The sequence below is a fragment of the Bombina bombina genome, chromosome 4 (genome assembly GCF_027579735.1).
Source record: "Bombina bombina isolate aBomBom1 chromosome 4, aBomBom1.pri, whole genome shotgun sequence".
Classification (NCBI taxonomy): Eukaryota; Metazoa; Chordata; class Amphibia; order Anura; family Bombinatoridae; genus Bombina; species Bombina bombina.
Genome location: NC_069502.1, coordinates 1,224,678,989 through 1,224,694,057, shown reverse-complemented (window position 1 = coordinate 1,224,694,057; position 15,069 = coordinate 1,224,678,989).

Here is a 15,069-nt window from a genome sequence, read left to right as displayed (position 1 = left end):
AGAAAGCCAAACCAGTACTGAAACGAGAATCAGTAGAGGTAATGGTATATATGAGAGTATATCGTCGATCTGAAAAGGGAGGTAAGAGATGAATCTCTACGACCGATAACAGAGAACCTATGAAATAGACCCCGTATAAGGAGATCACTGCATTCAAATAGGCAATACTCTCCTCACATCCCTCTGACATTCACTGCACGCTGAGAGGAAAACCGGGCTCCAACTTGCTGCGGAGCGCATATCAACGTAGAATCTAGCACAAACTTACTTCACCACCTCCATCGGAGGCAAAGTTTGTAAAACTGAATTGTGGGTGTGGTGAGGGGTGTATTTATAGGCATTTTGAGGTTTGGGAAACTTTGCCCCTCCTGGTAGGAATGTATATCCCATACGTCACTAGCTCATGGACTCTTGCTAATTACATGAAAGAAATCTCTTTGCAGGAGGCCTTATTTTGAAGCCAATTCTGTACCCTTCTGAAACAATGTTTTGAATCCAAAGATATTGAATTGATCCAAATTTCTTTGAAAAATCGTAATCTGCCCCCTACCAGCTGGGCTGGAATGAGGGCCGCACCTTCATGTGGACTTGGGAGCTGGCTTTGGTTTTCTAAAAGGCTTGGATTTATTCCAGACTGGAGATGGTTTCCAAACTGACACCGCTCCTGTGGGTGAAGGATCAGGCTTTTGTTCCTTATTGTGACGAAAGGAACGAAAACGATAATTAGACCTAAATTTACCCTTAGATTTTTTATCCTGTGGTAAAAAAGTTCCTTTCCCTCCAGTAACAGTTGAGATAATAGAATCCAACTGAGAACCAAATAATTTATTACCCTGGAAAGAAAGGAAAAGCAAAGTTAACTTAGAAAACATATCAGCATTCCAAGTTTTAAGCTATAAAGCTCTTCTGGCTAAAATAGCTAGAGACATATACCTGACATCAACTCTAATGATATCAAAGATGGCATCACAAATAAAGTTATTAGCATGTTGAAGAAGATTAACAATGCTATGAGAATTATGATCTGTTACTTGTTGCGCTAAAGCTTCTAACCAAAAAGTTGAAGCTGCAGCAACATCCGCTAAAGATATAGCAGGTCTAAGAAGATTACCCGAACATAAGTAAGCTTTTCTTAGAAAGGATTCAATCTTCCTATCTAAAGGATCCTTAAAGGAAGTACTATCTGCCGTAGGAATAGTAGTACGTTTAGCAAGAGTAGAGACAGCCCCATCAACCTTAGGGATTTTGTCCCAAAATTCTAATCTGTCAGATGGCACAGGATATAATTGCTTAAAATGTTTAGAAGGAGTAAATGAATTACCCAAATTATTCCATTCCCTGGAGATTACTTCAGAAATAGCATCAGGGACAGGAAAAACTTCTGGAATAACTACAGGAGATTTAAAAACCTTATTTAAACGTTTAGATTTAGTATCAAGAGGACCAGAATCCTCTATTTCTAATGCAATTAAGACCTCTTTAAGTAAAGAACGAATAAATTCCATTTTGAATAAATATGAAGATTTATCAGCATCAACCTCTGAAACAGAATCCTCTGAACCAGAGGAACCACTATCAGAATCAGAATGATGATGTTCATTTAAAAATTCATCTGAAAAATTAGAAGTTTTAAAAGACATTTTACGTTTACTAGAAGGGGGAATAACAGACATAGCCTTCTTAATGGATTTAGAAACAAAATCTCTTATGTTAACAGGAACACTCTAAGTATTAGATGTTGACGGAACCGCAACAGGTAATGTAACATTACTAAAGGAAATATTATCTGCATTAACAAGTTTGTCATGACATTCATTACAAACAACAGCTGGAGGAACAGATACCACAAGTTTACAACAGATACACTTAACTTTGGTAGATCCAGCACCAGGCAGCGTTTTTCCAGAAGTATCTTCTGACTCAGTGTCAATCTGGGACATCTTGCAATATGTAATAGAAAAAACAACATATAAAGCAAAATTGATCAAATTCCTTAAATGACAGTTTCAGGAATGGGAAAAAATGCCAGTGAACAAGCTTCTAGCAACCAGAAGCAATAAATAATGAGACTTAAATAATGTGGAGACAAAAGTGACGCCCATATTTTTTAGCGCCAAAAAAGACGCCCACATTATTTGGCGCCTAAATGCTTTTGGCATTGCGCCAAAAAAGTCCGCGCCAAGAATGACGCAATAAAATGAAGCATTTTCAGCCCCCGCGAGCCTAACAGCCCACAGGAAAAAAAAGTCAAATTTTAAGGTAAGAAAAAAATTGATTTATTCATATGCATTATCCCAAATATGAAACTGACTGTCTGAAATAAGGAACGTTGAACATCCTGAGTCAAGGCAAATAAATGTTTGAATACATATATTTAGAACTTTATATAAAAGTGCCCAACCATAGCTTACAGTGTCACAGAAAATAAGACTTACTTACCCCAGGACACTCATCTACATGTAGTAGAAAGCCAAACCAGTACTGAAACGAGAATCAGTAGAGGTAATGGTATATATAAGAGTATATCGTCGATCTGAAAAGGGAGGTAAGAGATGAATCTCTACGACCGATAACAGAGAACCTATGAAATAGACCCCGTAGAAGGATGTGGCAAACCTAGCCACTTCTGGACTATAACGTAAGAAAGGTTGTCTATAGGCTGTATATTGTGCTATGTAGATGTGACAGACCCTTCTGTCAGCACTGAAGGAGTTAACTGTGTTCAGCTTTAGCCTCAGCTATTGTGCACTGTCATTAATGTTATTGATACACAGTCCATTGTTTAATCAACCTCAGAGAGCAGACCCTAGATGATAAGGAAAGCCAAGTGTGTGTCTGTGTTTAAATTGTTATCAGCTTGAGCAAGGTATTCTATTGTATCATGTAAAAGGGCGTGTTCCCTCCATCTAATGTACAACATTCTTTCAACCCCCCTTCTGGGGGGGGTCAGACCTGCATAAATACTGGGCATATGAGCCTTAATAAAAGTCATTCTGTTTAAAACCTGAAAACTGGCTGGGTTGTGAATTGCTGATTCCCTATACAGAACATTGTTCCCTGGTGTTAACCCTTGGTTTCCTGTTGGTACCGTTACAATTGGTGGCAAGCGACGGAATGAACCTTATCGCCCAGAAGAGCAACTACACAAGCCAGTAACCTCAGGAAGAGGGGGATTACTACAATACTGACTAAGATGGAAGGAGTACCAGGGACCAAAGTGAATGGAGATGGATTATTCTAAGCTAAAGAGACAAACGTTAAAGGAACTGCTAGAAGCCAGGGGAAAGATAGGCAGCAGCAAACCCAAGGCTATATTAATTGCTGAGCTGATGGAGGGAGACAGAGCTCGCAGCGCTACGCCTCCAGCAGCCATGGAGGAGACCCTATACCAGAGGGAAATGAGGACCAGGCTGGAATTTTTACCCCAACCTGTACCACGGGATATGCTATCCGTGGTAATGGCAGATGTGCAGGAGTACGTGATGGCACACAGTCCGCGGAATGCATCCTCCCGAGCAGAATCCATTTTGGACGCACTCAGCAACCCAGTAAGACCCAAAATCCCATACCATGCATTTAAAATGTTTTGTGAGGAGAAGGATGAGATCGATGGGTATTTACAGGATTTTGAGAGACTGTGTGAGTTACATGATTTGGAGCAGTCCGTATGGGTGCCGGTGCTAGCAGGCAAGCTAGCCGGTAGAGCAGCGGAAGCGTATCGCGCTGTACCCAGGGAGGACAGCAAGGATTACGCTAAAGTGAAGAGAGCGATCTTGGAAAGATATGCCATTACCTCAGAGGCATACCGGCGCAAGTTTAGAGGACTGCGCAAGCCAGAAAGAGATTCACATGCAGAGTGGGCCCACAAGCTGGATCAAGCATCTCAAGGGTGGATACAGGCCAGCCAAGCTACCACCATGGAAGAATTGCGACAACTGATGCTGTTGGAGCAGTTCTTTAATGGCTTGTCCCCAGAAGCCCAAGAATGGGTGAGAGATCGAAAACCCCTCACCTTAACCGAAGCAGCCAGATTAGCAGACCAGCATTTTGATGCCAGGAGGCACCATGGACTACAGCCTAACAACGGACGGGCGAATATACAATGCCACACCTGCAAGCAGTGGGGACATATGGCACGTGAGTGCACCCAAAATCGGAGTAGACAAGCTTGGAACCAGGTCAGACAGAACCAGGCCCCAAGGGCGGCTGCTCACCATTACCAAACGGAGCCAGCCGCTCATGAGGTGTTGAGCACCCAAGCCGAGGAACCCCTGGGAATTCTGCATGAGGTGATGTCGGTCCGGGCCGCCGATAACTGGCAACATCACCGCCAGCTGGGGACCGTAGAGGGGAAGGAGGTCCAGGGACTTCGGGATTCGGGAGCTACTTTAACCCTGATAGCTCCCCATTTGGTGCCGGATACAGTACACACGGGCGGATCCGTGGCAGTACGAGGGGCAGGGGGAGCGGTATACCGATTGCCCACTGCTAGAGTGGAGTACAGACCCCCAGTCACCCCAGCAGCTGCCAGTTACCAGCCCCTGGCGCACCGCTATACCACACGGCCTCCGGCCACGAACTACCCTCAGAGAGCCCGGTTCAATTCGCGGGGCTACTCACAACCTATTCGGTGCTTTGGATGTAAGCGACTAGGGCACAAAAGACCAGAGTGTCCCCTAAACGCAGCAAATCAAGCACAGTCCTGGAGAAGACCCGCCGGCGGAATCCCACATAATCCTCAGCCTGCGGCCCGCTACGTAGAGGCGCCAGAATGCTGGGGCAGCCTACATGAAGCAGACCCCGTGCAAGCTGCCCACCGGAATAACCGGCAGCGGGTTAAAGTGAATGGGAAGGAGGTCAGTGGTCTACGGGATACTGGTGCTACCATGACCTTGCTTCAAGAGAACTTGGTGTCTGAGAAACAGCACACTGGAGACACTATGGCTGTGAGGGTAGCAGGGGGCACTGTGTTCCGCCTACCTGTTGCCAGGGTACATTTGGATTGGGGAGTGGGCGCTAGACTTGTGAATGTGGGGGTCAAGAAGGACTTACCTGCTGATGTTCTCCTTGGAAATGACTTGGCCCCCCTTGTTTCTGCCTATGCTCCCATGGATCCCGCTGATGTTAACCCTGTGACTACCCAAGCCCAGTCCCTCCGGAAAGAGACGCTTCCATGTTTGGAGTGGGGGCAGTACTGAGCCAAGTTGGAGCAGATGGCGGAGAACACCCCGTAGCTTACTTGAGCCAAAAGTTGTTGCCCCGGACATCCCCAAGCCGATCCGTTGGGATCAGACTGTGTATGCCGGCTTGGTTCTGGGGGAGCATTGTGGCAAACCTAGCCACTTCTGGACTATAACGTAAGAAAGGTTGTCTATAGGCTGTATATTGTGCTATGTAGATGTGACAGACCCTTCTGTCAGCACTGAAGGAGTTAACTGTGTTCAGCTTTAGCCTCAGCTATTGTGCACTGTCATTAATGTTATTGATACACAGTCCATTGTTTAATCAACCTCAGAGAGCAGACCCTAGATGATAAGGAAAGCCAAGTGTGTGTCTGTGTTTAAATTGTTATCAGCTTGAGCAAGGTATTCTATTGTATCATGTAAAAGGGCGTGTTCCCTCCATCTAATGTACAACATTCTTTCAACCCCCCTTCTGGGGGGTCAGACCTGCATAAATACTGGGCATATGAGCCTTAATAAAAGTCATTCTGTTTAAACCTGAAAACTGGCTGGGTTGTGAATTGCTGATTCCCTATGCAGAACATTGTTCCCTGACGTTAACCCTTGGTTTCCTGTTGGTACCGTTACAAAGGAGATCATTGAATTCAAATAGGCAATACTCTCCTCACATCCCTCTGACATTCACTGCACGCTGAGAGGAAAACCGGGCTCCAACCTGCTGCGGAGCGCATATCAACGTAGAATCTAGCACAAACTTACTTCACCACCTCCATAGGAGGCAAAGTTTGTAAAACTGATTTGTGGGTGTGGTGAGGGGTGTATTTGTAGGCATTTTGAGGTTTGGGAAACTTTGCCCCTCCTGGTAGGAATGTATATCCCATACCTCACTAGCTCATGGACTCTTGCTAATTACATGAAAGAAAGGAGATTCACAGGAAAGAGCAGATAATTCAGAAACTCTTCTAGCAGAAGAGATGATCAAAAGGAACAACACTTTCCAAGAAAGTAGTTTAATGTCCAAAGAATGCATAGGCTCAAAAGGAGGAGTCTGTAAAGCCTTCAAAACCAAATTAAGACTCCAAGGAGGAGAGATTGATTTAATGACAGGCTTGATACGAACCAAAGCCTGTACAAAACAGTGAATATCAGGAATCTTTAGCAATCTTTCTGTGAAATAAAACAGAAAGAGCAGAGATTTGTCCCTACAAGGAACTTGCAGACAAACCCTTATCCAAACCATCCTGAAAAAACTGTAAAATTCTAGGAATTCTGAAAGAATGCCAAGAGAATTTATGAGAAGAACACCATGAAATATAAGTCTTCCAAACCCGATAATAAATCTTTCTAGAAACAGTGATTAATACTATGCTACAGGCTCGTAAATCTGAGTCAGAGAAACCTCTATGACTAAGCACTAGGCGTTCAATTTCCATACCTTCGAATTTAATGATTTGAGATTCTGATGGAAAAACAGACCTTAAGACAGAAGGTCCGGCCTTAATGGAAGTGGCCAAGGTTGGCAACTGGACATCCGAACAAGATCCACATACCAAAACCTGTGAGGCCATGCTGGAGCCACATAGGTTTTGCTTCATGATAATTTTGGAGATCACTCTTGGAAGAACTAGAGGCGGAAAAATATAAGCAGGTTGATAACACCAAGGAAGTGACAACGCATCCACTACTTCCGCCTGAGGATCTTTGGACCTGGACAGGTACCTGGGAAGTTTCTTGTTTAGATGACAAGACATCAGATCTATTTCTGGAAGACCCCACATCTGAAAAACCTGAGAAAACATCTGGATGGAGGGATCACTCCCCCGGATGTAAAGTCCGACGGCTGAGATAATCCGCCTCCCAAATGTCTATATCTGGGATATTAGACAGGAGCTGGATTCCGCCCAAGCAAGTATCCAAGATACTTCTTTCATAGCTTGGGGACTGTGAGTCCCACCCTGATGATTGACATATGCCACAGTTGTGATATTGTCTGTCTGAAAACAAATGAACGGTTCTCTCTTCAACAGAGACCAAACCTGAGAAGCCCTGAAAATCGCACAGAGTTCCAAAATATTGATTGGTAATCTTGCCTCTTGAGATTTCCAAACCCCTTGTGCTGTCAGAGATCCCCAAACAGCTCCACAACCTGAAAGACTCACATCTGTTGTGATCACAGTCCAGGTTGGACGGAAAAAAAAGAGGCCCCTAGAACTATACGATAGTGATCTAACCACCAAGAGAGATAGTCGAACATTGGGATTTAAGGATATTAATTGTGATATCCTTGAATAATCCCTGCACCATTGGTTCAGCATACAAAGCTGGAGAGGTCTCATATGAAAACGAGCAAAGGGGATCGCGTCTGATGCTGCAGTCATGAGACATAAAACTTCCATGCAAATAGCTACTGAAGGGAATGACTGAGACTGAAGGTTTCCGACAGGCTGAAACCAATTTTAAATGTCTCTTGTCTGTTAGAGACAGAGTCATGGACACTGAATCTATCTGGAAACCTAAAAAGGTGACCCTTGTCTGAGGAATCAAAGAACATTTTGGTAAATTGATCCTCCAACCATGTTTTCGAAGAAACAACACTAGTTGATTTGTGTGAGATTCTGCAGAATGTAAAGACTGAGCTAGTACCAAGATATCATCCAAATAAGGAAACACCACAATACCCGCTCTCTGATTACAGAGAGTAGGGCACCGAGAACTTTTGAAAAGATTCTTGGAGCTGTCGCCAGGCCAAAAAGGAAGAGCAACAAATTGGTAATGCTTGTCTAGAAAAGAGAATCTCAGAAACTGATAATGATCTGGATGAATCGGAATATGAAGATATGCATCCTGTAAGTCTATTGTGGACATATAATGCCCTTGCTGAACAAAAGGCAGAATAGTCTGTATAGTCACCATTTTGAAAGTTGGTACTTTTACATAACGATTCAAAATTTTTAGATCCAGAACTGGCCTGAATGAATTTTCTTTCTTGGGGACAATGAATTGATTTGAATAAAACTCCAGACCGTGTTCCTGAAATGGAACCGGCATGATTACCCCTGAAAGCTCCAGGTCTGAAACACACTTCAGGAAAGCCTGAGCCTTTACCGGATTTGCTGGTATGCGTGAGAGAAAAATAATCTTCTCACAGGAGGTCTTACTCTGAATCCTATTTGATACCCCTGAGAGACAATACTCAGAATCCATTGATTTCTGACAGCATTTGTCCAAACATTCATTAAAAACCTTAATCTGCCTCCTACCAGCTGAGCTGGAATGAGGGCCGCACCTTCATGCGGACTTGGGGGCTGGCTTTGGTTTCTTAAAAGGCTTGGATTTATTCCAAGCTGAAGAAGGTTTCCAATTGGAAACAGATTCCTTGGGGGAAGGATTAGGTTTCTGTTCCTCAATTTGCTGAAAGGAACGAAAGCGGTTAGAAGCTTTAGATTTACCCTTAGGTCTTTTATCCTGAGGCAAAAAAACTCCCTTCCCCCAGTGACAGTTGAAATTATTGAATCCAACTGAGAACCAAATAACTTATTACCTTGGAAAGAAAGAGATAACAATCTGGACTTAGAAGTCATGTCAGCATTCCAAGATTTAAGCAGCAAAGCTCTTCTAGCTAAAATAGCTAAAGACATAGATTTAACATCAATTTTGATATAAAAAATGGCATCACAAATAAAATGATTAGCATGTTGAAGCAAGCGAACAATGCTAGACAAATCAGAATCCAATTCTTGTTACGCTAAATGTTCCAACTAAAAAGTTGATGCAGCTGCAACATCAGACAAATAAATTGCAGGCCTGAGAAGATGATCAGAATATAAATAGGCTTTTCTTAGATAAGATTCAAGTTTCCTATCTAAAAGGATCTTTAAAAGAAGTACTATCTTCCATAGGAATAGTAGTACGTTTAGCAAGAGTAGAAATAGCCCCATCAAGTTTGTGGATCTTTTCCCAAAACTCCAATGTAACTACTGGCAACGAATACAATTTTTTAAACCTTGAAGAAGGAATAAAAGATGTACCAGGCCTACTCCATTCCTTAGAAATCATATCAGAAATAGCATCAGGAACTGGAAAAACCTCTGGAATAACCACAGGAGGTTTATAAACAGAATTTAAACGTTTACTAGTTTTAATATCAAGAGGTCTATTTTCCTCAATATCCAATGTAATCAACACTTCTTTTAACAAAGAACAAATGTACTCTATTTTAAATAAATAAGTAGATTTGTCAGTGTCAATATCTGAGGAAGGATCTTCTGAATCAGATAGATCCTTATCAGAGGAGGATAATTCAGTATGTTGTCGGTCATTTCAAATTTCATCAATTTTATGAGAAGTTTTAAAAGACCTTTTACATTTATTAGAAGGCGGGATGGCAGACAGAGCCTTCTGAATAGAAACAGCAATAAAATATTTTAAATTCACAGGTATATCATGTGCATTAGATGTTGAAGGAACAACAGACAAAGCACTATTACTGATAGATACATTCTCTGCATGTAAAAGCTTATCATGACAACTATTACAAACCACAGCTGGAGAAAAAATCTCCACAAGTTTACAACAAATGCACTTAGCTTTGGTAGAACTGTTATCAGGCAGCAGGGTTCCATCAGTGATTTCTGAGACCGGATCAGATTGAGGCATCTGGCAAATGTAAGAGAAAAAAAAAATCACATATAAAGCAAATTTATCAATTTCCTTATATGGCAGTTTCAGGAATTGGAAAAAAATGCAAACAGCATAGCCCTCTGATAGAGGGGAAAAAAAGGCAAGAGGCATATAGGAATGGGGTGTAAAATCATGAAATATTTGGCGCCAAGTAGGGCGCACAACACAAACACAAAAAAATGTTTTGGCGCTAACAACATCCGGAAATGACACACTAGCGTCACTGACAAATTCGCGTCAAACGTAACTTCGCGCCAAAAAATCTTGCGCCAAAAATGACGCAATATACTTAAGCATTTTGCGCCCTCGCGAGCCTAATTCTGCCCTGCGAATTTAAAATGACAGTCAATTGAAAAAAGGCCATACCCTAGGTAAAATTTTATCCTAAAAAATGCATTTCCCACATATGAAACTGACAGTCTGCAAAAGGAAATAAACTGAAACCTGAATTATGGCAAATATAAGTACAATATATATATTTATAACTTTATATAAATACATAAAGTGCCAAACCATAGCTGAGAGTGTCTTAAGTAATGAAAACATACTTACCAAAAGACACCCAACCACATATAGCAGATAGCCAAACCAGTACTGAAATGGTTATCAGTAGAGGTAATGGAATATGAGAGTATATCGTCGATCTGAAAAGGGAGGTAGGAGATGAATCTCTACGACCGATAACAGAGAACCTATGAAATAGATCCCCGTGAGGAAAATAGGTGATACTCCCTTCACATCCCTCTGACATTCACTGTACTCTGAGAGGAAACTGGCTTAAAAAATGCTGAGAAGCGCATATCAACGTAGAAATCTAGCACAAACTTACTTCACCACCTCCATAGGAGGCAAAGTTTGTAAAACTAAATTGTGGGTGTGGTGAGGGGTGTATTTATAGGCATTTTGAGGTTTGGGAAACTTTGCCCCTCCTGGTAGGACTGTATATCCCATACGTCACTAGCTCATTGACTCTTGCCAATTACATGAAAGAAAGTATATCCCTGTAATTTAATGTTCTCTCAATACATGAGCAACAGAAAGGGATTGGTGGTTCAACATGAGCATCAAAACAAAGTACAAGTAACATTTTGCAAAGCCTCCTGGTCCATCTCTACCCAGAATTAAAAATAAAAGTACTTAATTTTTAATCAAAAGTTCACACAAAAAACCCTGTTACTGTCCCTTTAAATATAAAAAGGAAAACTGCTTTATTTTCACAGCAAAACTATTTAAGACTAATGTTGTGAGTAAAAATGTATCTATCACCCCAGACAGCCTCTACACCTCAGCTTAGCTCTTGCTGAGGTGCCTACCTGCCCTGCTGGAAAACCGGAGCCAACAGCTATCAGATGGATTCCAGACTCAAACCGGAGCGTTGCACCCAAGGTCCGGCGACTGTAGCACACAAGACTAGAACCGCAGTAAAATATCTCCCCTCCGGAACACAGGAAGTGAAGAGCGTGCAATAGAAGATTTTAGCGCGTCAGTTAGCCAGCCCATCGTGGGCGTAACAGAACTAACCTACTGGTCGGCATGATTATACGGAGGTGGAGGTAAAAAAAAAAAAACAGCCGGGAGCAAGTATAACACACGCTATCGCCTCGTCCCCAGTGCCTGCACCACTGTCTTAGATAAGCCCATTAACTTGCTACAGGCCATATATTAGTGTCCCATTGAAATAAATATTAAAGTGCCATCTTTTTCCTGTATACTGCCCAGAATATTAATAATAGCACTTACCTCAATGAATTCTGCCAGGCAGCTCACTAGGTTTGAGAGGCATGTTCCCTCACATGGACCTGTGGAAAAAGAGATAAAGACTGAGTAATCTTACTCAGGCTTTCAATATTAGGGCAGCATTAACTACATGGGAGTCATTCAGACAAAGACAAATGGAAAAAGAGAAAACACAAGGGTATAGAGGTGCCTGAGGTTTACTCAAAAAAACTGCCAAATTGAAATTGAGAAGAGGGCAGGGTCATGGACTCTCCATGCCCAGAAATAAATTTATCAGGTAAGCATACATTTTGTTTTCTTTCCTATGGCATGGAGAGTCCACGACTTTATTACAAGTACTAGAGGGAACCAATACCCAAGCTAGAGGATACGGAATAAACAGGGAGGGAGAACAAGGCAAGCGGACCTGAACAGAAGGCACCACCGCTTGAAGAACCTTTCTCCCAAAAGAAGCCTCAGCCAAGGCAAAAAGTATCAAATTTGTAGAATTTGGAAAAAGTATGCAAAGACGACCATGTTGCCGCCTTGCAAATCTGTTCCACAGAAGCTTCATTTTTGAAAACCCAAGAAGAGGAGACGGCCCTAGTAAAATGAGCCGTAATTCTCTCAAAAAGCTGCTGTCCAGCCGTCTCATAAGCAAAACAAATAACACTTCTTAACCAGAGAGAAAGGGTAGTAGAAGTGGCCTTCTGACCTTTACGTTTTCCAGAAAAACAACAACAAATAGGGCAGAGAATGTCGAAAATCTTTAGTTGTTTTAAGGTAAAATTTTAGAGCACTCACAACATCCAGGTTATGCAAAAGACGTTCCTTATGGGAAGAAGGATTAGGACAAAAAAGAAGGAAACAAAATTTATACTTACCTGATAAATTTATTTCTCTTGTGGTGTATCCAGTCCACGGGTTCATCCATTACTTGTGGGATATTCTCCTTCCCAACAGGAAGCTGCAAGAGGACACCCACAGCAGAGCTGTCTATATAGCTCCTCCCCTAACTGCCACCCCCAGTCATTCGACCGAAGACAAGCAAGAAAAAAGGAGAAACTATAGGGTGCAGTGGTGACTGTAGTTTAAAAATAAAAAACACCTGCCTTAAAATTACAGGGCGGGCCGTGGACTGGATACACCACAAGAGAAATAAATTTATCAGGTAAGCATAAATTTTGTTTTCTCTTGTAAAGGTGTATCCAGTCCACGGGTTCATCCATTACTTGTGGGATACCAATACCAAAGCTTTAGGACACGGATGAAGGGAGGGACAAGGCAGGCACTTAAACGGAAGGCACCACTGCCTGTAAGACCTTTCTCCCAAAAATAGCCTCCAAGGAAGCAAAAGTATCAAATTTGTAGAATTTAGAAAAAGTATGAAGCGAAGACCAAGTCGCCGCCTTACAAATCGGTTCAACAGAGGCCTCATTTTTAAAAGCCCATGTAGAAGCCACCGCTCTAGTGGAATGAGCTGTAATTCTTTCAGGAGGCTGCTGGCCAGCAGCCTCATAAACTAAGCAGATTATGCTTCTCAGCCAAAAAGAAAGAGAAGTTGCCGAAGTCTTTTGGTCTCTCCTCTGTCCAGAGTAGACAACAAACAAAGCAGATGTTTGACGAAAATCCTTCGTAGCTTGTAAATAAAACTTTAAAGCACGAACCACATCAAGATTGTGTAAAAGACGTTCCTTCTTTGAGGAAGGATTAAGACATAATGAAGGAACAACAATCTCCTGATTGATGTTCTTATTAGATACTACCTTAGGAAGAAACCCAGGTTTGGTAGGCAAAACTACCTTATCTGCATGGAAAATCAGATAAGGGGAATCACACTGTAAAGCAGATAACTCAGAAACTCTTCGAGCCGAGGAGATAGCTACTAGAAACAGAACTTTCCAAGATAAAAGTTTAATATCTATGGAATGCAGAGGTTCAAACGGAACCCCTTGAAGAACCTTAAGAAGTAAATTTAAACTCCATGGCGGAGCAACAGGTTTAAACACAGGCTTAATTCTAACTAAAGCCTGACAAAACGCCTGAACGTCTGGAACTTCAGCCAGACGTTTGTGCAAAGAATAGACAGAGCAGAAATCTGTCCCTTTAAGGAACTAGCAGACAATCAATTCTCCAATCCCTCTTGGAGAAAGGATAAGATTCTAGGAATCCTGACTTTACTCCAAGAGTAACCCTTGGATTCACACCAATGAAGATATTTACACCATATCTTATGATAGATTTTCCTGGTGACAGGCTTTCGAGCCTGAATTAAGGTATCAATGACCGACTCGGAAAACCCACGCTTTGATAGAATCAAGCGTTCAATCTCCAAGCAGTCAGACGCAGAGAAATTAGATTTGGATGTTTGAAAGGACCTTGAAGTAGAAGGTCCTGCCTCAGCGGCAGAGTCCATGGTGGAAAGGCTGACATGTCCACCAGATCTGCATACCAAGTCCTGCGTGGCCACGCAGGAGCTATCAAAATCACCAAAGCTCTCTCCTGCTTGATCTTGGCAATCAGACGAGGGAGCAGATGAAACGGTGGAAACACATAAGCCAGGCTGAAGGACCAGGGCGCTGCTAGAGCATCTATCAGCACTGCCTTGGGATCCCTGGACTTGGACCCGTAACAAGGAAGCTTGGCGTTCTGACGAGACGCCATGAGATCCAGTTCTGGTTTGCCCCATAGTTGAATCAACTGGGCAAATACCTTCGGATGGGGCTCCCACTCCCCCGGATGAAAAGTCTGCCGACTTAAGAAATCCACCTCCCAGTTCTCTACTCCTGGGATATGGATAGCTGAGAGATGGCAAGAGTGAACCTCTGCCCATAGAATTATCTTTGAAACCTCCAACATTGCCAGGGGGCTCTTTGTACCCCCCTGATGGTTGATATAGGCTACAGTCGTGATGTTGTCCGACTGAAATCTGATGAACCTGACCGCAGCTAGCTGAGGCCAAGCCTGAAGAGCATTGAATATCGCTCTTAGTTCCAGAATGTTTATCGGAAGGAGGGCTTCCTCCTGAGTCCACGAACCCTGAGCCTTCAGGGAGTTCCAGACTGCGCTCCAGCCCAGAAGGCTGGCATCTGTCGTCACTATAGTCCATTCTGGCCTGCAGAAACTCATTCCCCTGGACAGATGAACCCGAGATAGCCACCAGAGAAGAGAATCTCTGGTCTCTTGATCCAAATTTAGCAGAGGGGACAAATCTGTGTAATCCCCATTCCACTGATTGAGCATGCAAAGTTGCAGTGGTCTGAGATGTAGGCGGGCAAACGGAACTATGTCCATTGCCACTACCATTAAGCCGATTACTTCCATACACTGAGCCACTGACGGCTGAGAAGTGGAATAAAGAGCACGGCAGGAAATTAGAAGCTTTGACAACCTGACCTCTGTCAGAAAAATCTTCATTTCTACTTAATCTATCAGAGTTCCTAGGAAGGAAACTCTTGTGAGAGGGGAGAGAGAACTCTTTTCTTCGTTC